The following is a 27,953-nucleotide window of genomic DNA, read 5'->3' as shown; positions in this document are numbered from 1 at the left end:
AACCCCCACCCCTGGGGATGCCAGGGGTGTCTTACCCCCACAGAATTTCTTCCCAGGTTTCAAGTGACACGCGTACCAAGTTTGGTTGAAATCGCTCCAGGTGTTCGAGAGTTATGCTGGAACAAACATACATACACACATACACACATACATCCATTTTTATTTATTAAGACTCGCGTACTTTCGAGGCCACGTCTTGTACGCTGGCATGCGTGACCTTCGGCCACGTTGTGGGCGTAATCATGTAAGTGTATAAGTTCGCTAATTTGAAAAGTAAAGAAATTAACTTTATCTCTGTATGGGCTCTAATAAGCTACAAATATTCAAAGTAGTATTGTATATTTTCTTAATAATAACCTGAGTAAGTAATAACCGTTTGAAGATAATTAGTTTGATGTTTTTGCATAAACGAATTCAATAGCGACACTAAATTGAAAATGCAATATTTACGTCTTTTGTCATTGGATAATAATTGTTTTCCTTCATTCCAATCAAATTCCTACCTTGCCTCTGTAATAAATTCTGATGCTCGTATTTTGAAATACGAAATGTCTAGTATAATTCACTTACAGTAGTTTTTGGGGTGAAAATAAACTTTCTTTAAGTTCCCTAGCAATGTCCGTTTCCATGGTGAACAACAAGCACGGCAAACTCTCTAAATAATTGTTTGTTATTATACCTCTAAACATTTAGTTAAAACCACCACGATGTAGGTAATATTTTCGCATTGAGTTTACCAAAATATAAGTAATTGTATCTGGGCTGAAACTCCTTATTATGCAGATATTAACCTTGTTTGAGCCACCTTTTCAAAGCCGGGAGTTGATTCATGTGTGTTGTAGATCTGTGAGAAATATAATGTATCTCTAGTTGAAATTCCTGCTTCTTCCTTCGAAAGAAACTATGCTAACCTGCCCGAGTTAGGTCATTAATTTACTATGCAACTCGTTGTACTGAGATTAGAATTATACGAATATTATGTCAAATGTGGAAATGTGTTTTCCTGTCGTAATGTGTGATTTTATATTTCAATTCAAAAATTTTTTCATCGTCCTAGTGAATTTGTGAATGTCACTTCATCAATTTCAACTAATCGTCATTCATCCTCATCATCACGATTAGTCGTTAGGTACAGAAAGGTGGTGGAGATTATACCAATTGTTTTCCAACATATTTAGGACAAGGATACAAACGAATCATACAAACGTATCTATAAGATTTGTATTAGTTACAAGATGATTAACATAAAAGAAATATTTAGAAAATACTCGCAGTAAATTTGCCATGGTGGTCACTTTACTTTTTGTATGTTTTTTTTTAATTTTAATTGTCGTAAAGCGATGTCTAAAGCACGATAAACAGAATATAGACTTGGGCTCACTATAGATGTTACTGTCAAAGTAAATAGTTTGCAAGGGATCACGGAAGAGAACTGAAGAAAGCAAATTGTATGATTAAAATGTATGGAAATGAGAACACTGCAAGAAACTGTTACATGATGGTGAAACTATACAATGACACCCCGCCCGAATATTACTTACGTTTGCATAAGCGTGGTCATTGTCTACAAAAACACCTTTTAAAAGCTTTGGTGGAAACCGATAACAGAGATGTTATTTCAGCGACACTCGACGAGAGTGCAAGAGGGAACCTGTTGTGTCTCAGATCTCATACTGGGACATTCGTATCAGAAACCTGCTCCAATTACACTTTCCTCTTCATTTCAAAAACACAACGAAATAGCCTGTTACTGTGCTACCAAAATATTGACCAGTATCAATTTTCACGCCGATACTCATGTTTGATCAATAAACCAGGACTTATTAGACTTTTTAGGCTAGTTGTTATTACATTGCAGGTACATTATCCAATTAGTTCAATAGGATTTTTACAGTTACATAATACCCATATATTGATTTGAAATGGTTAAATAAATGTAGCTGTTGATGCATTTTAAAAGAATTGCATTAATACTTGCCTTTTTAATAAAAATGGTTAAAGTTTATGGGATTCTGACAATGAAATACATGGATAAATGTAACAGCTACATCTAGAACATGTATCTTTACTCGACATCAGAAACGTGATTAGTTATATATCAAAATATATAGTTTACATTTTGATTAGACATGGTATATTTGATAGTTATCGTTTTTTTAACAGAACATTCCTATGTAACTTATGGAATGGCGTTCAAACTTAATATACTACTGTTGAGAAGTTACTTGATCTGTTTTCAATCGTTTGTCGATAATGAAGTGTCATAAATCAATAACCGGTGAAAATAGAATCTGCATGCATGTCTTCCGGAGATGTTTCATAGTGTAAGTGGTGACCGTTTTCGAATGGAGTCAAGCATTAGCCTCGGTACCATGCAGTTCACTCTTTGCACACTTATGATACTCTAAAGTCTGGACCCGCAGCCAGTATAATTGAGGAACATGCAACACAATAGCTAGTTAAAATTTTACTTTGTGGATGCCCATGTTATTGGTAGACATGGAGGAACAAAGTTTTCCAAGAGTGGTAGGTTGCTTTTCAGGAAAAGTGAAGGAACTTCTAAAATTTGTCAATGTTGAAAAATATTGGTTTCTTAAGATTTTTCAGAAGCAGTTTCATCAGATGAAAGTGATGGGTCAATGTTACCATACTCTTGCTAAATCCATATTTCACAATTGCATCGGAATAGTGTCTATATGTCCAGGATGCTTCAAGTTAAAATGATAACATGAAACTACATGGGATTATCTACTTTCAATTTTCTGATAGAAATCTAGTAATTATCCACATTTTTCAAACATTGTAATCATTCTTTTTATGAAAGAGTAATCTTGTATATAGCCTTCCTATAAGGGAAATATAAATATAGAAAATTCACAGCATTACAAAAATACAGGGTGTTTCAGAATTCCTATTACATACTTCTAAGGGTTGTAGAGGGGACTTAGTAGATCAAGTTTTGATAAGGAACCCATGTCCGGAAACGTACAGTTTTGGTGCTACACAGATGACAAGATCACATGATTTCACCTGCGTCACTACAAGAGTTGCTCGATGTGGCGACCCTGAAGTTCGTTGCAAGCAGTGTACCTCCGAAGGATGTTTGCATACATACGCTCAAAAATGCCTGGTGTGTGCTTCAGTGACCTTGTACCGGGGGTTGTTAAGGGACTTTTTGAGCCACCCTGTAGTATAAAAAAATATTCACAACAAATTCGTCTGAAGAAGACCCTGTTAGAGGGTGGAAACGTTACGTTTTTATGTATATTTTTTATAGTATAAAAGTTTGCCTTGATCTGCATTTTAATGTTTTATTAAACAAGGCTTAACAGTGTTACAAGTACAAAGCATCAGTTGCACTGTAATGCGATAATAACTACCATTATTTCAGAGCTCTCAATATAAGATTATTAGGCCAGATAAAACTGGACTTTTATTGTATTTTGATTAAAGCGGTCAAGTTTCAGGATGGTTGAATTCAGCATGTCAAGTGGCTGTGGGTTAATTTATTAACAACAGATAATTACGTTAAGCATTTATTTCAGAATATAAAATTTTTACTTGTGCAGATCTTGCCTCGTAATTTCCTTTTTTTATTTATTTAGTTATTTTCAAGAAGTCCTGCACTCTTAATTAAATAATCACACGTTAAACAACAACAAATTTTGTGTGTGAATTCGAAAACATATTAACGAAATAAATCCATCTAATGTCCATTAAATTCATGTTCTAATTATTTCTGTATGTACTAGTTTATATACATGAAATACTTTTAGAAAAATATAAGTAGAATGGTTGTAGTTCGTCTTGACAGGACTCCTAATTGATTTCAATGTTGTTCGTATTATATTATAGGTACACATTGTCCTTAAAATTAATTTGAATTAATCAACTTATATAATTTTAAATATGCGGTTAATTTGCTTCGTTGAGGCCATAGTACAGAAAAAAAATCATTGAACAAGAATTATTTTCTTTTTAGCTCATTTTCTTAAAGATACGTCTTCCCTCTGTGTTGAACGTTAAATCAGTGCTGTTTGAAGCCACGCCTGATGATTAGGACAAGTCGCCGGTCACAAACTGTTTTCTTAGAAGTGGAGTCTCTCCTACGACCAGAGTCATGAGGTCAGTTGGATCGTAAGAAGGCGGTCTTACCTTTGACTTCTGCCTTTCCTCGTTTCTCTCGCCCACGTGGAAGTAGTTCACAGCCTTCAAGAAATCTGTCCTCCGCGTCGGGCGGGAAACGTTTTATGATTAATGTGAGGACCTGCTTGAATACTTGTTCGAATTACAGAAAGGGATTGTTATCTTGTTTTCCCTTGTACACGCCAACGTCATTTAACGGGTTGGTTGCTGTTTAAGTCACTGTTATTAATTAACGTCTACCACGTCTCAACTAAATGTCATGTGTTAATACATTTACTTCGTGGTGACTTGTTTACCTCAATGTATACTGTAAGTAGTGAAATATTCATTAGATACATTTGTCCTTCGTTAGGAATGATTTACCTTTTAAAGGCAAATAGTCTCTCTCTCTCTCTCTCTCTCTCTCTCTCTCTCTCTCTCTCTCTCTATATATATATATATATATATATATATATATATATATATATATATATATATAATTACAATATATACAATAATGCTGAGACTTTCACTAATTTCAGTACGCCCAGATCATCATGTAAAGCTATCAAGTAATTTATTTATTTATTTTCAAGAAGCGTCTCAACTTTTAATTAAATATTCGCGGTTGGTCAACAACAAATTTTGTATGTGAATCTGAAAACATCTCAATTGTCCGTTGAATTTATAAAATGGTAATATATTAATATATTTCAAGTAAGAAGTTCATAGGAGAATCGTTCTTACATTAAATCCTTGAAAATGAAAGCAGGGTTGGTGAAATCTATTGGTCAGTTTCTTATGTAAAAATCGGTCATTCCAGATGGAGCAGTGCTATCGTCTTCGCCTTGTAATCAAGAGATCCAGGGTTCGATACCCGGTGGAAGCACATAGTGGTTCGGATCCAACTTCAAACTGTAAGTCCAGCCCCGTTTTGCCTTACTGTGCATAAGGTGGACTTAAAACACCAACTCAATCAATCTCATATACAATCTTTAAAATAATAATTTGATATTTTGTTGAATGAAGGATCTAAATTTGTTATGGACAACTTACGTGCATGCAAATGACGTCGTGACACCTGAGAATTCAGTAGAGCCAGAGGTAGAAAAGTGACTGCTCTGTAAGAGGAAATAAATGTGAATCTTTGTATGACTTTTCTATACGCATTACGTATTTTCTCGTATTTTAATGCTTTATTGTAGATATTCACGATAATAATAATAATAATAATAATAATAATAATAATAATAATAATAATAATAATAATTGCAATCGGAATTTTCTCTTTAGCCCAGATTCCAACAATGGAATGTAATCCCGATATGCGATACGTTTAATTTCTACACTGTGTGTGTGTGGGTGTGCACAAACATACACAATGTGTATTTAATAATGCACTATAAGTGATGTGTATTTTTTTCCCCTGGTTCTGCCCTTGCTTATCAACTTAGGAATCTTTAAGGTTCCCAGTGCAGCACTTTATACAACAATTTATTAAACTTCAATCAGGTGGAAAGATTACGTAGGCACTACAAAGAAAAGCATGCTTCGATATATTTAAGCAGCTTGAAATGCGGCCACAATGTAGAAAAATTGAAGGCATAAAGTTGTATGCACGGTAATCACAAAGAGCAATTACTATAAAATTACTCCCAAGGTGAACTTAGAAAGGAATCCAAGGCCAGTGAAACAATCCCGTTATCTGTGTTCTTTTGAGAACTTTTTCCCAAAGGAAGGAACGCCTTTTAACATAATTGATAAAAATTTCAAAAAGCGTAGTTAGCCTTCATTAGCTACTGGTTAGTTTATGTTTGCCGCAGAAGGAACTAATAAATAAACAAGGACTTAAATCGTGCTTAATTGCGTCATGGTAGGTGCAATGGAAAATTGCTTTTCCTCTCATCTGGGGCTAATAAATTTGACTTTGGTTAATTAGCGTTTCTTTCTTGTATTTTAAGTACATGTCGATTGCATTTTCTTTATTCCAAACAAACTTGAATTTCGAGTATTTATCAAGTTAAGCTTGGGATGGAAACAACAGGCATTAACAAATTACAAGTCATCTGCTGCTTGATTTTTCCCTTTTGAGTATTTGTTGAAAACACTGGCATTTTTTATAGCAACGCATAGAATGGTTGACTAAGTAAATAATACAAAATTGATTCCACACATTTAATGATTCGAAAGTGACGCATTTGAAGTAAAGATTTCGATTAACAATGCCTGAATGGCAAGAACTAGTTTCTAACTACTGTAGTCGCATGATAAATATAAAACTTCATCTCCATGACTCGTTATACTATTTATTAAGTCATAAATTCTTTGAAATGGGAAAACATTGTTTTCAACAGCACTATTTAAACTACGAAATGCTACCTGTATATGGAATCATAGTTATAACACCATTAAGCCTTGTTTCCATGATTATAAAAAATGTTGAAACGTTACGTTTAGTTTATGTTTTTAATAAAATAAATTACTGCCTTTTTATGGAATCATAGGAAAATTTCTATAGTTGAAAGTGTTAAGTTTTCATCTGAAAATTCAATTTAATTTTAAGAAGATGATGAAAAAAAATTGTCAAATTCGTACATTTCGGAAATACAAAAGATGTGGATCGCAACTTTGCATAAGTTGTTCCTACCTCAAGTGGCCCTTTCAACATGACAAATTTCAAATGAATCAAAGAAAACTTAGGTTGATGACATTGATTTCACATGGAATATGAATATGTTGTCTATACATGATTCTCCCCGAGTACAATGTCCAATTTCGCGGCAGTGGAAAATATTATAGTTATAAAGGCATTTTGCCATGTGCAGAAGAAAGTACAAGGAATAATTAGATGTAATGGTACAATGTGATATGTATGGTGCATTTTTTGATTTCTACATTATTTAATTGGACTTTATTTATGTATATTTATTATTGCAATATTGCGGTAAAGCCTATTATTATTTAATCCACTATAATGTATCAAAGGATGTAAATATACTCACGGCGAAAATTTCAATAAACTGGAGCAATTGCTGTAATCTTCGTCTAGTTTGCTGCGCTTTTTCACTCTCTTTGTACCAACTTGTCTAGTTGGTTACGAAGTACAGTACATAGTTTCTACTTCGTTGATTTGGTGTCAAATAGTGCATTTGGTGTATGCACAGGTTCGGTTTAGCCTACAGTGTGGTACGTGGTACGTGCTAACCAATCAAATAGTTGTTGAAAACAGCAATCAGTCTTTTGTTGAATCTTCTGAAATTGAACACCGTTATTCTTGCGTACAGCGTTTACTTGGTCCGGACACTGGAATACAGCTGCACTACACCTAGTGTCAAAAAAGAAGCGAACTGTTATATAGGAAGCCAAATCTATTTGCCATAGTAATATTTAAAATCGGTGATATTGTTGACGCCTCTTTTCCTTATTATTGTCATGCATTTTAAAAGTTTTTTGGGGGGAGTCCTTGGAGTCCTTGGATTGTTATCACTTGATCCAAAACGAAAAATAATAAAATTCTTCAAATAAAACCCAGGGTTTTGGGGACCGATATATTGTAGATGGCTTTGTATTACGATTGGTAACAATGGATGACACATGGGTTTCAGACTGAGCGCAAAGAACAAAGTAAGCAATGGAAATGACCCAGTTCTTCCACTAAGGAAGACGAAAGTGGTGGCATCAGCTGTGAAGGTGATGCCATCCATCGTCTGGGATTCGACAGGTGTTTCTTTGATTCACTTTCTGTACAAGGGTGAAACTGTAAAGGAGACATACCATGCCTTACTTTTGGACAAACTGAGGGGCGGAATCTAAGAAAAACTGTGAGCAGTGCTGAGAAAAGTGATGTTGCTCCATACCTCTTGCACCTCCGCTATTGACACGGCTGAAGTGCATGCGTGTGAATTTCAACTTGTCCCACACCCACCGTACTTACCTGATATTGCTCCCTCTGACTACTATCTCTTTTCTCAACTCATAAAATACTAGCTGGTTCACGATTTTCCACAGATAACGACGTCGTGGAAGCGCTTTACACATGCAAGAGGATGATGGGCATGTGGATTTTAGTATATTCACATGAAGGAATACTGATTATAGAAACAAGCCGTACCCCCTCCCACCTCTGTGTCATGAACAGGCGCAGAACTTTTCAAACACTTCTCGTACTTGGTCCACCTAAGAACGGATCATATAATGGATCTGCCAGGGCCAACCAATGGAAACCTTTAATTTAAATGTTACATACCCCTTAAATTCATTGCTTCCGTTTCACTAATTCCAAGCATTTCGACACTTGACGTATTGAGGGAGTATCCCTGTAATACCCGTTGCCTGCCGAAACAATTCATCTTCTTCATTGTAATGTAGTCCTTAGCTCCGCGTGGTGTATCATTGCTTAATAACAGGAACAGAGAGGGAAAAGGAAGAACGCAGACAGCTTCCCCTCTGGATGGCCGAGGACTCCGAGGGGCGTTGTTCCCTGCAAGCAAGGTTGCTTTCTTCACGAGGAAGGTTATGGACCTAATTACTGCCGGGGAGAAAGTCGTTGTCACCCACACGCGGGCGGTTTTGGTGGCCATTTATCAGCAGTCGCGGTAGCCGCAGTTTCAATTCAACGTAGCCACCGTCCAATTAACAGTGTCGGCTTTTGGATTTTACGCTTTGCCTCCTTCTCTATCCGTGCTCTTGGTTCCACAGCAGACTGAGAGTCTTCCGTCACGAATAACGACCTCGCTCTAGAGAGCTCTGGGTTCGAACCCCAGTAAGGGTATTCCATATGTTTATTTCTTTCGTTCATTTCTCTCTCCATCTTTTATCCCCTTAACTGTAAGAGTTCTGTAGTGGTTGTCAATCTTCGTTTAGTCGACCTCCGTGGCACAGAGCGGTATCACGCCTGGGGTACCCTGTTCGAATCCCGGTCTGGGCATTCGTGTTCTTTGTTTGAGTGTAATTTTAAGTTCACTTTATGCACAGGAAGGCTAATCGGGACTGGACCTACAGTTGAAAGTAGGATCTGAACCACTATGTACCTCCACCCGTGGGTGTTCTTTGTGAGTGTTCCTTCATCAATTTCATCACATCATCACTCATCCTCATCTTTGCGATTAGCCAAAAGTGTCAGAAAAGCCAAGTATAATAAACTAAATAAATCAATCAATGAAGTCAATCCGCGTTAGATAATCAAATATAAAACGAAATTTTTAAAAAAATACGAAACATGACTATTTGATTATATGATCTGCAAAACATCGACTATTTATCATGAACATCCAATGTAGCATTTTAAATAATCTCAAGTAACCACAATACTTTTGTTCTCATTTCAAGTAATTCCAAGTACGTATATCTTCATTGTATTGCCATCCATGTCTTTCGAGGTCTTTTAATTTTCATTTCAATGCTCATTCCCTCCCTGAAAGTCTGATAGCAATCAATCTCAAGATTATAAAGACAGAATATTTTTTAACAAAAAAATGGCAGTGTTTAAATCGCAGAAATCTCATTTTTAAATCCATGACAACCAGAAAGAAAGAAGTTAGTAAAGATGTGTTTTATACAGCGTACCTAGGTATATTGATATACATGTAGATTGAATTGTATCTTCTGCAAATACTGTATAAAGAAACAAACTGCCGGAGTACAAAGTGAGGTGAGTGCACATTGCATCATGCAATGAAAATAGGACTTGGGGGTGCAAACCAATGCTCGTCCTTACTCTGAACGTGAATGCTTTAGTATGCAACGAGATACTCCCATTGTCATTCTCCATACACAAGTAAATGGAAAGATTTGAATACCGAACAAGGAAGGTACTTTTGCCAATGTACTAAATGATAAGATTTGTTGCAAGAATCTGATTTTAAGAGCCTTTGTTATAGACGCGTTGACTGTTCATTAGACAATAGTTATTTCCTCATCCAACTGGAATTCAATACCCGAAAAAATAATTAACGTGGCCGAAACTTATTGAGTTCAAAAAAACCTAAAACACAAAAATATAAGCAGTCTTTACATTTCTCATTGCCAGTCAAACTTTATAAAAACTTGATAGAATCAGAATCATAATTACAAATGCATTGTGCTCATTATGGTATCAATATTTTATCTTCTAGTATATTCTAGAATTTTACATGCACATGTATTCAATATGCAATTATTACTACACAGGTCTTTGTTCTTGAATGATGAATAACAAGTGAAAGAACCTGATCGGTTAATTTTTTCTGATTATTTGATTACTTGTACAAGGTGGCGCAAATGTCATCACCTGATTTTCTTAGCCTATAGCTTGGGTTTTAAATTAATCAAAGTAAGTTTTTTGTGTTAAACTTTTATTGATACTTGTAGGTTCTATGTCCTCAATTTTTAAAGATAACATCCAATAAACGACCAAAATTCGAAATGATGTAAATTTGAGCTCTTTTTATTGCGTTGTCCACGGTATTGGAAATCTGAGAGGAAATGTTTTCATTTCATGCTGAATATTGTCCTGTAGTTGCTGTAACGTCTCTGGCTTATTCACATAAACCAATGACTTCAAATATCCTCAAAGGAAAAAATCTGGAGCGGTCAAATCGGGGGACCTGACCGGACATGGCAAATCACCAAAACGGGATATTACTCTGCTCGGAAAAGTGTCACGCAAAATTGTCACAATTTTTCCACGTTCTTGTGGGGTATACTTATTCATTTACGCACACAATAAATTTCTTGAGTATCTTCTATTTAACTGACAAAACACTACTAATATAAACAACAAGATGTGAAAGTAAAGGTCAGTTCAAATAGGATGATGACATTTGCGCCACCCTTTATTATCGGTATATGTATGTTTATATGTATGTTAATTGTACTGGTTCTGTTTTGGTTTCTTGTGTGTAAATCAATGTATGTATGTAAATCGTATATGTTTATCTGCCTTCTGTAATTGGAGATTTTACCTCTGCTGAGGGCAGTAACTAACTAAATAAATAAACACTAATAGCCCTTCTGTGCATAATGTGGACTTAAAAGCAACAATTCCATCAATCAGTCTAATAAACACTAATGATTAAACAATAATGTAGTATTGTTGCAATTTGCTTATTAGCAAAATCATTTCCTTTCGTTTCTGGTGTTCCATCGTGACTAAAACGTCATTTCATCACACTTGATGCAGGACCTCTGCCAGTTAGGAATTTGGAGTTGCCGCACGATGTACTTCCTTGTGGTTCTTCTGCGAGTGAGGAATTTCCAGCCGTTGCTTAACGCGAGGGCCGTGTTTGAAGACTCCAGGAAGGAGTCGCAGGCGTAAATTTGCTGAACAAACAAGATGCACCAACGGAGGATGTTCCCTCGGAGCCGCAGTTCTCACGCTCTTCGTGAGCGTTTGCTTTGTCGAGTGGACAAAGGACACAGAAACTCTCACATTCACACATTTCGCTTGCTTACAGAATGCCTCTTCTTATCTTCGTTTCCTTTCTGCCTATTTCATTGCGTAATGACTATGCAAACATCGCCATAACCTAGGCGAAAGAAACCCCAGAGAATTTAAAATGGTTCATCGAAAGTACAGGGTGTCCCACGAACGGCGCAACTGGGAATTAGAGTGGCGTTACTTTGTAACCAAAACCTGTACATACATAAGTCATACACCAAATATTAGCCCTGGCCAAGTAGATATTTTTAAGCATAGAAACAACAAACGGGGTGCAGTGTTGTTCATGCAGTGTTGTCAAATGGAAGTGAAAGTGTAAATTTATTTTTCCACAAAGCATGTAAAATTGCATGTCAAACATTCGTACGGAAATTTGGACGTCAATTTCCACCTTGGGTAGGTGAACTATTTCGCCATCTATAGTTCAGAGAAGATAACCGATCGTTTTCGCGTATAGCCAATCCTGAAATGCCTCTTAAAGGCGTATCGGTCCAAATGGGTGTTTTAAAAAAAATTATGAGGTACAGTGACAACACTGTTGATGTTTGAAGGCAACAAAGGGTGTGTTTAGTGATGGTCTATGACATGGAAATACTGGAAACAGGAAAAAAAGAAAATGAAAATTATGGTGAAAAAGTTGCCAGGAGTAGGTAAGTAACACGTTTTTAACACGTAAGTTATACAGTGCGAAATGATGCACAAACATAGAATCATCTGCAACAGATATCATGGACGCTTAAAATTCTATAACCACAATATTCGTGTATTGTGTTCTCACAAAGGTTACGTATGTAATTATTGCATGCTATATCTGTGTAAAATGACTATCTTTATTGGTCCAAATGTGATCGATAAGTTTTGTTTTGGAAAGCATATTTTTGTCTCTTTAATTATGATCATAATAACACGGAACTTGCTGCCTCAGAGACCGAGCATTGTGAGTATCTGAGGCAAGATTTCACAACAGAAGGTTCTAATTTTGGGACCTGATCTAGGCATGAGTGTTCGTTCCATCAACAGTTCCTAATCATTATTTATTCTCATCGTAGCGATTAGCCAAAAGTGGAAGAAAGTAAAACAAGGAACTCTTCTCTCCAGTTACCATGCGTGCATTAATGTGGATGTAGAATGTGCATTAGTATGATCATTTTCGTAGCAGCGCTTTTCCATTGTTGGCTGATTCCTCTCGGCGGGCTCCGTAAGTTACACGGTGGATTAGGCTGCGAGACCTCCTGCGGGAACCAGCTCCATTCATTGTTGCGTCCACTTGCTCAACTCCTCAGCCGGTCTTGTTCGGCCAGAACCTTATTCTTCTGGAGTCACGTGCTCCAAGGATTACTCCTGGCAGCAGACCAAATCTTGATTCGCCACGAGCAGTGATTGACACCACGCAAATGGACGCTGCTCTGCTTGCTCAGTTCGGAGAGAAAAATTCAGCAATTCATTACTGGCCGCCAACTCCTCCCATCCCATCGTGCACCGCGCATTGAGGGAGAAGGTTTTGCTAGGGAGTCATTTCTTAAAGCACGTGTCTCACGCTCAATTAAACTTTCCGTATCTCATCAACACACATACCTCCCGGATGGCGTAGTGGTAACGTCGTCGCATTGTAATCAAGGGATCCCGGGATCATTAACCGGTGGAGGCACTAGTGGTTCTGATCCCACTTTTAAATAACCTGAAGGTCCAGTTTAGTCTATCTGTGTATAAAGTGTATCCATTTGCTGTATTTATCAACGAACACGATTTCAAGTGTTAACGATGTCCCACTGCCTAAGATCAAGAGACCTACATTCAAATCTTTGGACATATTCTCGAATATGGTAATGAGTACTTTTAATCAGACTCTGAGAAAAGTTGGACCTCTCTGATGGCGTAGTGTTGACACTGTCACCTTGAATCAATGGGTTCAGTGTTCGATCCCTGGTGGAGATACATACATTACACAGTGGTTCGTTTCCCACTTTAAACTATAAGTTCTGTCCTCCTTTTTCACTTATCTGAGCATAGAATGGACTTAAACATACGCATGTACAGTCAGCGGCAATAAAAATGGGGACACCTAGATCGTAAAATACTCACTTCCCTGCAAGGCGTTGCGTGTGTTGCCTAACTCTACTGCGATAAGTGGATTTTAATAGTAAATTTTCAATGGCAATTTTAGGGGGGCAGAAACGGGGAATTTGCGAACCTAGTAAAGTTGGTGAAATTACCCTCTGAACTTCTTACAACGATCCCGATCAATGTCGGAAACCCATTGTTCGCAGCATTTAATTTTCCAAGGAACGGGAAATTTTGGAGCCAAATTATTACAGGAAAGTGTGGCACATGACAGGGAAATTAGACTCTGTGCCGAGAATATCATTGAACACTTGCAGACGAGTTGAAAAGAGAGGCCGTTGACCTTCAAACAACCAGAGTGGTTGCGTTACGGTAGTGAGAAGAAATTTCTTAGCTGATCGGCTATGGTTTATGAGTGCAAAAACAAACGAAATGACAAAGACCAGTTTTAGTTGAAATTGCGTCGAGGGATGTTCAAGGTTCCTTTGTGCACGGAATTTATTTAGAGACAGGTCGTGTGCGTGTACTACTTTAGTGAGTGAGGGAGTGAATTGAATGTTTGTGAACGATACGTGCTGTGTTGTGTAGTGAACTAAAATGAGCGACATAACGAGATATTTACTCGGCTTACCTATTAGAATAAGCTTCAAATCGTTGTTGATTTTTGTTTCAAGTCCACATTTTGTACAGATGGGTCAATCTGGATTGGACCTACAGTTTAAATTGGGATCCGAAACACTATGTTCCTCCGCCGGGTATCGAACCACGCAAATGGACGCTGCTCTGCTTGCTCAGTTCGGAGAGAAAAATTTAGCAATTCATTACTGGCCGCCAACTCCTCCCATCCCATCGTGCACCGCGCATTGAGGGAGAAGGTTTTGCTAGGGAGCCATTTCTTAAAGCACGTGTCTCACGCTCAATTAAACTTTCCGTATCTCATCAACGCGCATACCTCCCGGATGGCGTAGTGGTAACGTAAGGTACCCCTTAGTTTCTAGGCGACAACGTTACTACTACGCCAACGAGGTCCCAAACTTCAAATCATGAGAAAAGGTAGGCCTCGACCACCCTAAAAGAAGGCAAGAAGTGTTTCCCTATTCTGGCGTATAGGCCTACATAAATATTTCACAATAGTGCCTCTTTTTATATAATTAAGCATGAAATTCTCGAAATTCTTTCCTTGCTGTCTTTCTATTAACGATGTAGTGTACATTTTCAAATTTTATTTATGAGGTGTGAATTTTTAATCACAATGTGACATAATTTCAAAATACCAAAAGATGAACAAAAAGTATCTCCTCTCCCCACTAACAAAATTTTGTCTATTCGAACACTATGATATGCTGAGATAGCCAAGGTTTTAACCCAGTATAGGCCACTTCTCTTGTCACACTCCTTCATTATAACATGTGGTATGTAAATATGCAATAAAAGCTTATTTACAGCGCTAGAAAGTTAATCGTATAACATGCTAAGTCAATCTTTACTTCATTTCATTTCAGTCTTCAAATATAATGGTCAGTGTGTGTAAATGTTTGCTATGCATTATTATTTAAGGAAAGTACGAAACTATATATGTAAATAAATGTACGTAAAATTAATATTCCAAAGATAATTCTCTGAAGTAATGATGGGAGGTGAAAATATTGTTTAGGACAGTTCTGTTGCATCTGACAATATTCCTACCAATTCATTGAAATTACGTTTTATGTTGGAAGAATTGCCATTAAAGGATAACATGCATTTCTGTGTGAGTTGAATAGGTAACATATCCTTAGTTTTAAATGAAGGTATGGGAAGTTCTGGTTCTTCGATCTTCGAATGCCACCCATGAAGCAAACAGTAACGCTGTTCATTAGTTGTATTGTTGACGTCTAAGCTCCACACTTTCGTACAGCAACAAAGAGATCTTCAGTTACAAAGCGTTTGTCTCCTTTGTCAGGGAACTCCAATTTTATTGCCGTTATCATTCAGATGCGAAGGAAAATCACGTCCCTCTCTTGACCTCCACTGGCATAAATAATATCGTTCCATTGTTGAAGCATGTCGGTTCTTTTGCTAGAGAATTTACTGGGAGATTGTGAGCATTGGTTAGGGTGGTATTTACGGGTGAAAGTACCTGGGTTGACTCTCATGGCACCGGTACATGAAGAACGAATGTCCTAGGGGGTTCAATAAACTTCTAGATTCAGCGAAGAGTGGAGATATACTGCTTCGTCTTCATCTGCAGGAGTTGATGTTGGCAGAGGACAGCGTAACAGAGACGTCTTCCCATTGTATCCAGAAGCTCCGGATGGTTTGATCAGCGTGAGGTTCGTGTTTTATGAGATTCTTACCAGAGAAATATCTGACGTAGTGGTATTCACCGGAGACCATCCTCCTGGGGGGTTCCCCACAATAAACCCAACAATGCCCATCTCCCAAAGGAGCGAAGGTGCATACGCCGTCCCATTGGACCCATGATGGGCGTTTATGAATCGCCCACGTCCTCTTGGGACGACTACGGTGGCACTCGGCGACGAGAGAGTGTAAAATCCGCAGGAGGGACACGCACATAAACACTACGTCAGGCAAAGCGAGAAACTTTGCCCAAAAAAAGTTTTATCTCCTTCCTCAGGAATTCACGCAGCAAATATTTCCCGTCTTTTTTCAAAATAGATACTTCACGACCAAGTTCTTTATAGAGAATTCCCCCATACTTAAGTCCCACCCGCCTTTAGTTAAGAACAGCAGGGTATCGGGGTGTATGTTTGTTTTTTTCGGCCATGAAAAGCTTCAAAATGTCTTCGTTTCAGCTTCAAAGCTCCAGGGGATCGTTTCCTTACAGTTTGAATGCCGAAGGAGCTGCTTTCGCTTTTTTTCTTTCACTCTGATTCCAACCTTCCTTTCCAACGAATTTTATTCATTAGAGCTGAATGACACACTCAAAACTGTCTGTAGTACGTCACTTTGTGACTAAACCATCACTGACCTATTTATACTTTAACTAACATTAATTCAAAGTTCGTTTCCTTACGCTTTCCACGGGTTGTTTTTTTCACGAATTTCTCTCGACAGTTCCAATACAGAACCAAACAATGTAAGGGTAGTATTCTTTATATATTCGCATCCTTACTTAAATCTACTCATTTCTAATGTGGCTACGAATATATTAATGCATTAACAAAGCTCAAATCAAGGCAGTATTTGAAATGATGTCATCCTAACTAAATATTGAAAATTAATAAATCTCCGTCTGCATATGGAAGTGTTGATAGAGCATACATACAGGGTGGGTCAAAAGTGCGGAACAAATGCGGTTGGAAACGCGAATCAATGGTTCTGATACATGCTATAGGAAAGGGGTAAAAGCAACATTGTGGCCATCTTTAAGTCAGCCATCTTAGAGTCAACTTCATTTTCCTAAAGGAAAAGGTGCTGGTGTGACATATCAAAATTGGGCTAGAATTTTGCCAGAAAAAAACTTTGATTTGAATAATTTCAGCATAACGTTAACCCTTAGGCATTTTACTGGAGGATGTGTCATTCTTTTGTGGTCTATAAATGTGAAAACACTAGTTAAAAACAAATATGGATGTGGAAAAATGAACCAAGCGTCTTCATAAATAATATGGAGAAGAGGGAGAACTTTTTAGGGTATGTTACCAATATGTTGATTACCTTTAAATTTTCCATCTTAGAGTCAACTTTACTTTAGTGGAAAGGTGCTCATGTGAGGTATCAATAAGCTAGTATGGTCACGAGAATCACGATGTGATTCATTTCAACGTAACTAACACCACTATGATAATTGAATCCCAAATGTTTTCTGTTACATGATCATGGGCTTACCTGAGGATTGACAGTGAGTAACGATAATGAAGTGATTTCTTCTTTGGTTCTGGATTTGAGGGGAGACAACATTACTTGCATTCAAGGAAGGAAAGGGAGGAAAATGGGTACACCACAGTGGTTGGTGATCGGGTTGTTCAATCCCTTAAAAAATACATGGCAATTTAACATTATTTTTAATCTTAATTTATATCCTTTGCAGTGTCATCACCGAAGTATTTTGTATTGTGTTCTAAATATTAATTAATTATGCTTCGGTGGTTATGTCTGCTTCAAAATCAAGTAGAAGCATTCTCTTGAAATGCTTGTCATTTAAACAATGTCAATAAAAATTAGTTGGGTGGGCAGGGGGGTCCAATAAATTCTGTGCGTTCTAATGCCTACCATCGCACAATGGTGGCGACATTCTAGGTTTTAACTGCTATGACATATATAAAATCGAAAGGTAGAAGATGAATTTGCTTGCTTGAGGAAATGCATGAAATCTTAATTTTGGTTGCACGCGAATCGCCTACAATCCATGCAAGAGACACTTACTTCATTCTAATAGCCCTAGCTGTATCACAACAATAAGTAAAACGTAGCTGCATTTATGTATCGTATCAATATGTAAACTAAAACTGCGTTCCTTCATCGTTGTAATAGGTAAATGATACGTGGCTTCGTTTAGCATAGCAGTAAATAAACTCTAGCTACATGTGTTTCAATGGTTACTCGCCGTGATGGCCTTAGGACATGTAATATCTGCCTCTCGGGCTCACTCGTGACGTAATGGAAAATGCAAATAAATCTCTTGGCCCGATGTGTTTGATGATCGGGAGTGGAAAACAATTTCAGGTATTGGTTCCGAAAGGGTGAAGGTCGCCTCGAGTGCAGCTACCGTGAGCAGAATAACCGATCGGCCCTCGCGAATGTCGTGATCCTCGCGTTTGCTCTGTGCAATCGGCCACGCATATATTTCCACGGTCGCCGTTTCGTGTCGTGGAAGTGGACCCGGGACAGCAAATAACAATAAATCCTCCTTGTCCCAAATACGAACGAGTTTCTTTTTTCGTCTGCGTCTTTCATTTTCCTTCGACCCAGAGAAGTGGTCAAGAGCCCTGTTGCTGCAACCGGCCCTCCGTGAGTTGGCTAATTCCCTCCAGATGAAGTATCGTCGCCATAAATTGGTCGTGTCTGCTTTTATCTTAACGAAGCCATTGTTCTCACGTATATCAGGGAAAGGGGACAAGGAGGCATCGACAACCGTGAGACGAGAGGTGTTGCCGAGAGAAAACATCATCCGACGCTGGCGAAATCTCCATCCGTGACAACGAATTATTAATTGAGTTGTCCAAAGTGGATGCCGGTCCCACGATGGAACTTTAAAACACTCCTTGGAAGTGACATAAACCATGGCCTGAGAAGCGTCACTAAGTCTACATTGCGGAGGACACCGAAATAGAATTATCCATTCTTCTAGATCCATAAAAAGTGGGAATTCCAGAAGACTTAACGATATTCTTCGGTTGGAAATACAGTGCACGATTGAATTGGATTGATTTGGCTTATTTTACTTCGCATTTATGCAACTTTTGGCTAATCGATATGATGAAGTTGATGAGTGATGATATTGATGAAGCGCTCTACGACGCCATAGGTGCTCGTTATGAGCGTCCGTTCATCAATTTCATCATATCATCACTCATCTCCTCGATTAGTCAAAAGTGGCAGAAAATTGAAATAAAATAAACCGAATCAATCCATCAATCAATCCAGCTCTCAAAGAAAAACCAGGCCGAAATTCGAACAATAAATTCAGACATCTTGCGTCGTAACGTGCTGTTCTAACCACTCCGCTATGGAAGCCGGCAAACAGTGCAGGAGGAAACGAAGAAACTAAAGACGGGATTGATTTATACGAGTGGTTATAATAAGTCATATTTTCTCTGTTGATAGTCAAAGTAAAAAAGTCAGAAAATTGATCAATTAACCTAACGTCGTTTAATATTTCTATATAAGTAAAATACATGCAAAGGTATATTCATAGGTTGCCAAATCATATTTTCTCTTAGATGCAACATAATACGGAAGATGGAAACATAACATTGCAGCCAGTCCAATTCTATTTCTCCAGAGCACAATACTAAATGACAACAACTAAAAAAAATGGAAGTAATTTTACAATGAAGCACTCTAACAAGACACCTTTTTGCACGGAACCTTAATGCAATACGTGACACGGTCGTGCCAGGTTCAACTATAGGATATTAATAACCATAAGAATAGAATTATCTCAATACAAATTGAGAATGAGTAACATGAGACTGTATATCGGTATACGCGTGATACCTCCCAGGGCACGGGAAAACATTAAGATTTGCAGCAAATAGACAGAAAAACACAGAACTTACGTTTTAACATATGAATTCAGAATCTATTGATCTTGATTATGCAATTTAAAAAGAACCAAAGTTGTACATCATAACGAACTCACAAATAAAAATATCAGTAACAGTACAATCTTTCTGTCATGCACTTCCATTAATCTCGTAACTTCCATCCAAGATTCATATCTATCAGGCGGGATGATGTACTTCAGCAGACTGTTCATATGTCCGGGAAGGACATGTCATACGAAAATACTAGCTAGAAGTTCTGAAGAACACAAACATGCCTACTTACTTTTGCTAACATACTAACTGTAACATCCAAAGTAAAAAGTGTAACTACATTTGAACGACATTGTAATCATATTGGAAACATGAACTTACGCATTCTTCTATCTTCTATCTTATCCGTACCAGTTCTCCATAACAAGGGGTCTCTCGGGCTTCAGGTAGCTCTGCGTTCAAACCCGTAACAAGAGTTGAAATATTCAAGTAGTGAATTCTAACATCTGAAAAAATAAAGGTATCAGGAATGGAAAGAGATATGTTGCGGTCATACGATCACATTTAGTATAATCATTATTATTAGCAATTGGACAGGAAAATGAAAAAAATACATATGCGTATGCCTTATCTGGGATTAATTACCTGTGTTTGACTAATTGATACATTCCATGGACTTCTTACACATAATTGTAACATGACTTATATTTTAACAGAATTACAAAATTCAGTGTTCCACATTAATGTTTCCTCATTAATCGAAGTGTCATATAAATGCGATGTACCTTTAAGTCGTTTACGCGACGTGTCATTACGTTATGATTTACAAAATACGTATAGTTCTATGTAATTGCGTTTAGTTTTTTATGCCAAATGTCCAGTTACAGAATAGTAGTATATGTTCTTTCATAGATGGAACTGAAAGTTACTTCACCGGAGGTTTAGGAAGAACATTAGTCCTCATAGTACATTTAAAGTAAGTGCCTGAAATATATTATTTTCGTCAAATCAATTCAGTCAGATAAGTTAGCAATTATAGTTGGAGGGTGCGAAATCATTGAAGACTGGTGGGGGGGGATTAAATTTAAGAATGAATTACTAAATAACTAAAAATACATTATTATTATTATTAATATTATTATTAAATGGATATAAATAAATTAATTTGTTACTTTTATACATAGCAGATATTTATAAAGTACCAAACTAATTCCTTCACTAACTGTTTATATTACGAAATAGTTGAAGAGTTCTTATTCCAAGTTTTCCTTTAGTTTTTGCTTTATGTTAATATGAATCAATTAGATTTCATAGTTATTATTGTCTTGCATTCCTGTTTTACTTTTATTGTGCGTAATGATCTCTTGAGAGAAAGAGAGAGAGAGAGAGCATTCAACACTCACAACCACACAACTTTGTGTGTGTTTATTATATAATTGTTAGTAAAGTATATTTGAAGTCAAAAGTAATTGCTTATCTTTTGTCTCTTATAACAAAAACTCTCCCCCCTGAAATTTTTGGTGCGGGGATGATGTTTGAGGTCAAGATTATTCGTGAGGGGAAATCCCCCCTGTCCCCCCCAGGATTTCGCACCCTGCTGGACTCTACATCTAAGGTTGCTTGATTTGGTTTATTTAACTTCTCTTTTCTGCCACTCGGAAGATGAGCTTGATGACGGAATACTCACAAATTACACTTCAGACCGGGATTCGAATCCGAAACCCCCTGACGTAGTGAGCTGTGTTAACCATTCCGCCACGGAGAGCGGCTATATCTAAGGAGAAGAAATATGCATGTATAGTATGCAGTATCTATAGAAGTGTTACAAACAGGCCCTTAAAAACAATCTGACAAGTAGTTTAGTTTCATTCCGTTAGTTTTTGCGTTTCAGTATAGGGACACCTTCGGTTCTGCTTCTTATTTTGAAGCGAGGAAAGTAGCAAGATTAGGTAACCACGGAGCTACCGGCTTCTCGGAGAGCACGAGGCGAGCAAAACAAGGAGTTAAGTGGAAAAGCCACTTTCCAGGAGTCCCCCCAGCGATCGGCGGATCATGAGGTCCTTGCTGTGTCAATGGGGGTCAAAGAGTGACGGAATCGCGGTAGGTGTATCAGGGTTTGCTCTTAAGGCCCGAGAGAATTCCGACCTGCCGGCAGTTAATGTTGTGCCACACGTGAGGAGGGAACCAAATGGGGGAAATAGCGACTTCAACAGGATCTCCCGCGAGTCGTTTACCTGCCTCGCCTTTTCAATTTCAATGGGAAGATACGATAGGATTTTTATTGATGATTTAAACAAATTAGAAGGGTCAACTAGCGATGGGCCGATTATATTTATTTAAAATAATTGAAAAAATTATGTAAACAATGGCATGTTCGTACAATATACATTTGCTAATTTATTACATGCATAATTTTGAAATAGTAAATACAGGGTGTCTATAAAGTCACTTAACATTTCAATGATCTAATGACATTTTTTTTACAGGTGATCTGATAAAATGTACTCTATAGAAGAGAGAATAGCCATTGTATGTGGAAGAAGATTTCACCCGGAAGTTCAGAAAACCGCCACTAACAAGACAAGCAATCAAGAACACTGTCAACAAATTCAAGAGAACCGGCAGCGTGCATGACGAAGAGCGATCTGAGAGGCCATCTATTTACAGGAAACCATCGATAGCATTCAAGAAGCTATTACACGCTGCGCACGTGCGTCAACCAGAAGACTCAGAAAGCAGCTTGGCATTCCAAGGAGCACTGTGTGGAAAACCCTACGCTTCACATTGAAAAAACGAGCCTATCACGTTCAAATTTTGCATAGGCTGGAGGTAGACTACGCCGATAGAGCATCAATGTGTTATGATTTGTTAGAGGCTGTTCGACTTGAAGATTTAATGGATAACATTCTGTTCAGTGATGAAGCTACATTTCACACGTGTGGGTTCGTCAACAGACATAACTGTAGGATTTGGGCACATGAACAGCAGAATGCGGTGTTCGAATGGGAAAGGGACTCACCCAAGATTAATGTGTGGATGGGTATTACCAAAACGAAAGTGTATGGGCCTTTCATGTTTGGCGAGCGAACAATAACGGGAGACATCTACCTAGACATGCTGCAAAACTACCTGATGCCTCAGTTGATCCAGGATGGAATCGTAGATACGGTTATTTCCCAACAAGATGGCACACCACCCCATTTTTCTCGCAGTGTCCGTGGATCGGTCATGCAGCACCAAGGCCTTGTGCTCCCCGGTCACCCGACTTGACCCAATGGACTTTTTAGTGTGGGGCTTCATTAAGTCTCGCGTGTATCAGATCAAAATAACCAGTGTGGAACAGTTAAAACAACGCATCTATGCGGCTGCATCAGAGATAATGCCACCTATGCTTGAACGAGTGTTTCGAGCTACCCAACAGCGCTGAAACACACGTGTAGAGTTACAAGGCCATCATGTTGAAATTTACTGATTTTGTTTGAGTTTGAGTTTTCCTGTAGTTGTTAGTGTTAGTGTTAGTGTTTTACAAGGCTACTATGTTCAAACGTACTGATTCATGTTCCCACCAAATGTACAATTCACTATGCTTTACCTTATTGAAATATAGTTTGTGTAAATGGTAAATGTTAAGTGACTTTATAGACACCCTGTATTGACTCAACTGTCCGAACAATTTTTCACCAAGTGTTAATTCACTAAGGTAAATCCCATAAAGGTGAACTCAACTATCCATTAAAGGTAGGCCTCATGGTCTTTCTCTTTTTTTAAAGTTTTTAAAGAACCCTTGTAGCACTTAGCACTTACATGTTCAAGGTTAGGTTCAAAATTTATTTACTGTACTTGTTTATTAATTATGAATTTAGTATAGCAAAGTTTTGCTAATAATTTTATTCATGTTGCATTATTGGGGTTTGGAGTTTTTGTTTCAAGTTCAGTTTATGCACAGATAGGTTAATGAGAACCGGACCTACTGTTTAAAGTGGAATCCGAACAACTGTCTGCCTCCACAACCCTGGACCCCTTGATTACTAGGCGACGATGTTAAGGTAATCATTATTGCATTATTTGATATTTTGTTTATATAACGTCGATTTGCTTCATCTTTAAGTTATGGTCGAGAAACATACAAGGAACTGTTTCAAATTATTGTTTCAACATTTCCTACAGCTTTACGTAATTATTATAACGAGTAGTGATCCAAAAACCTTAATTTTATTGCTTTGGTTCTCAAAGTCCAAGAACTATATTATTCTTCACAAGCGAAAACTCTGATATTAATAATGTGGTGTTTAATTAAAGTAATGCTCTTTTTACGTATATAGTCAAGGTGAATGAATAAACTACTACTAATGTACGTGAGTAAAGGCCTTGCCCTTGTACTACAGTAATTATCATGTACATTCATATTGCACCTTCATGATAGGCAATCCTAATTACCAATTTGTAAGTAGAGTCTCCTTTTATTTCAACCAATTTTTAGTCGAACATAACACCAAAGTCCATAATCATGTCTTCCGCAAAAATCATAGCACTTGATTGATTGTGTTATTTTCTCTTATTATAAGAATGTAAAAATGATAGCTAAATGACAACTAAAATACAAGGAAAATAGCTGTATGATGTATCTGGAATGTACAATCAGCCGTGTCTGGAAAGAAGTTAGAAGTGGTGAAGAAGGAAATGTTTGCTCACTAACTAGAGAGCTTCGGAGAGATTTCAATATTCTATTCGAACAATTGGTTAACCATGTGAGAGAATGTAAATTCCATGACACTAAATTACAATTTGCTGGATTGGCAGTTTTTTATCCTACATTGTAACCCACAAAGGATAACATGGAGAGTGCATTGGCCATCATATAACATGGAGAGTGTATTGGTCATCATCTTCGCTACGAAAACATAGCATCGGCCGTAAGCTACAAGTGACATCCGAAAGGTAATTATCCTAGCGTTCGGGGAAGTATGAACAATTTGCTGCAAGAAGTTTGAACGATGCAAAATTGGTGCTTAACAATTCAGTGCACGTTATTTACATCTAACTTATCCCAATATGCAAATCGTTCGCGCACCTGTGTTACACGTGTTAACAGCAACTGCCTTCCTTTGAAAATCGTTCCATTCCATTCCCACATATTGTGCTCGTAGGATACGGAATGGGGAGCACAACGATTTTTCAGATTTATGGACCGTTTCATCGACACCTCCATCAATGCTAACGGATATTTGATGGGGCGGCTGAGGCTGGCGAGAAAAAAAAGTCGCGAGGTGCTGGGAAAAACCCGGAGGCCCCGTGGTCGAACTGGAGGTTGTTGTCCGTTCGCTGCTGATACGATATCGGTGGCTATAGGCTCTCAGGATCCATTTCTATTACAACTTTCGTCACGTCAGACTTGAATTGGACGCCGTTCACGAGCAATTTATCAAAGGAAAGCAGAATTATAGCATCCACTTGAGATGTTTATTTCGGTCGTAACAAGCCCTGTATTATCGGGTTGTGGTGTGTTTTAGGAACAGTTCGCCTCCATATCATTGAAGAGTTTCATTTTCCTTTTCAGCGCCTACAGTGCTACAATATTAAAATTATTCTTCACCACTTGAACAAAAGCAATAATCAACATTGGAACCTGTCATAAAGCATATTAGACGTTATCCTGTTCTACTAGTATAATTGTTTCCAATATAGGAATGCAAAGCGTCAAAGATCAACTGTAGCCTGCGCGTTGGAAAGCATTCTTCGTCGACTCCTATACTCTATCCAGAGAATCTCTGGAGCCAGTCAAGGGGGAGGGGGACCGAGTGAGCAGAGCGAAACAGTGCACGCAGCTGCAGAGGCTGGTAACCGCAGTCGTTTCCCCCCTCCACGCAATCCCGTTCCCTCGCTTGTTCATTGGTCGAGCCCTCTCGAGTCACTACTTGCACGGAGACTTTCTTTCGTTCGCTCGCTCCAGATTCCCGGTACAGAGTATAGAAGAGAGCCTCACACACAACCTCTAGAGAGAAGTAACTCTGCCCGAGGACCCGTGCATCAGGAGGGGCCCACACAACAAATCTCATTTTTCCTGATATCATGGATTGTTTTGACATTCTTAAAAATATCTAAAATTACTCAATTCATATTCTAAATAAACAAAGTACTACATAATAATCGTGTCAAAATATTTCAATAAAAAATAGTACCTGTATTGTTCGTTTAATTATAGAATAAAATCATGAAGTCAAAATATTATTTATATAAAGCAAGTAAATTCACTACAGTGTCAAAATTCAATGAAAAAGTAAACAAAGAGAAATATAACTAGACGTCGGATTTTAGGTTTTTAAGCTATTTCTTCCTTTTCAGGTATGGAAGAAATAATAAGTTATGTCAGCGTTTCGTTAAAAAACGCAACAACTGCTAAAGTTTTATAGTGCCTAAGAAAACCTATTTTAGATTTATGCACCTAAATCAAGACTTTTTTTAGTTTTTTTATATAATTTTAAAGGTTTTACAGAATATTTATGTCACACAGAGGCATTTGATTTGTTTGGTTATGAAAAAATTCAATGACGAACGCGTTTGAAACGTACTCTCTGTCGATTTCCCTTCCTCCAAGTCCATGCTGATTTTTCAAACCTCTAAACAAAGCAAAATGTCTGGTGCCACTGTTACCTGTATAATCCAAAGTGGTCTGATCTATGTTGTCCTTGCTCACTTTCGCGTCACTTCGATGCTTTGTGGCATTCACGCCTTGCAAAGTTAACATTTCAGAATTCAATTTTGCACCACTGGCTATGTTTTTGTTGAAAGATTATTTTCAGCATATAAGATGATCCTCACAGACAAAATTGTGGAGTTTGACTGTGGTTAAAATTAGAAACGATTGTTGCCTAACTATACGGCGAAGAGTGGATTTTAATAGAAAATTTCTAATGTTAAGTTCTGCCATCGCCGTAGGGTTAGGCAACACACATAACGTTATGCAAGATAGTGCGTATCAGGATATAGGTGTCCCATTTTCATTGCCGGTGACTATACCTAATCAGCATTTTTCAAGAATTTTGAACTATTTTAATTTTTCTTTAACCTACTTCAAGATTTTTCGAGCCTAACTTAAGATCTTTAGGACAAGTTTTAGGATTTTTTGAACATATTTTAGGGTTTTTCTAATCTATTTTAGAATTTTTAGAGCCTATTTTAGGAACCTGAAAGCATACTTTTTAGAACCTAAAATTCAAAAGTCTATTTATAACCGATGATGTTATTGGGCATGATTAAAATTGCCCCTTTTATATGTAAAGTAACAGTTGAACACCCTGTTTTGTAATTTATAATGAACGTCATACCAGAGGCATATGAAAAAAAAAACATATATGTGATTCTTTCAATCGTTGGAAAAGTTTGGTTATAGGCCTCGCGTATATTGTATGCTCCAAGCCCCGCACCCACATAAGGTCGGCCCTCACCTTTCATATGAGACCTGCCAAGTGTAAAGTGTTAAGATTGCACTATAGTAGAGTTCAATGGCACTTCAAGCCTGGAGCGAGTACTCTTCTTGATCTTAGGGCAGGATCTTACCTGATATAGAACATATCGTATTTTGTAAAATAAGCGTATCTCCAAATTCATCTTTGCAGCAACACGTTCGATACTACATTGCTTGAAATTCATGAAAAACATGATTTCCTTATAAGAAACAAACGCAAAGATGTTAAATTACTATGGCTTCCTTTTCCGATAACTATAACCTCAAGAAACACAATATTAAGGACTACACAGAACTTCATGAATTCAAACTTACCCAAGGATATGTTACATTTTTACTTCATGCTGTAAATCCCCATTAAAATGTTCCTCGCTGTTTTCTCTATTACTTATTGTAGTGATGGAATTCTAAATCATTGTTTCAGCAACAATTACGTGATATTCAAATGTTTTCATTATTCCAAATACTTTGGTATTTTGTATTGCACCGTTCTATTTTCTACAAAAAAAACGTTAAGCTGCACCAAACCTATCTGTATGCAATGTGTCAAAACACTTTATTCTGTAACACATTCGAGAAGAAAAAAAAGATTTGCTCTCCATATTTCTCCACCCACTTCACACATATGTGGAAAGATGAGTAACTCAGCGAGCTTCTACCAAAAATATATGTGATATTTAAC

This window comes from Lepisma saccharinum, chromosome 25, assembly GCF_977018435.1.
Source record: "Lepisma saccharinum chromosome 25, izLepSacc3.1, whole genome shotgun sequence".
In the NCBI taxonomy this organism is placed as follows: domain Eukaryota; kingdom Metazoa; phylum Arthropoda; class Insecta; order Zygentoma; family Lepismatidae; genus Lepisma; species Lepisma saccharinum.
Note: the sequence above shows the minus strand (reverse complement) of the source record.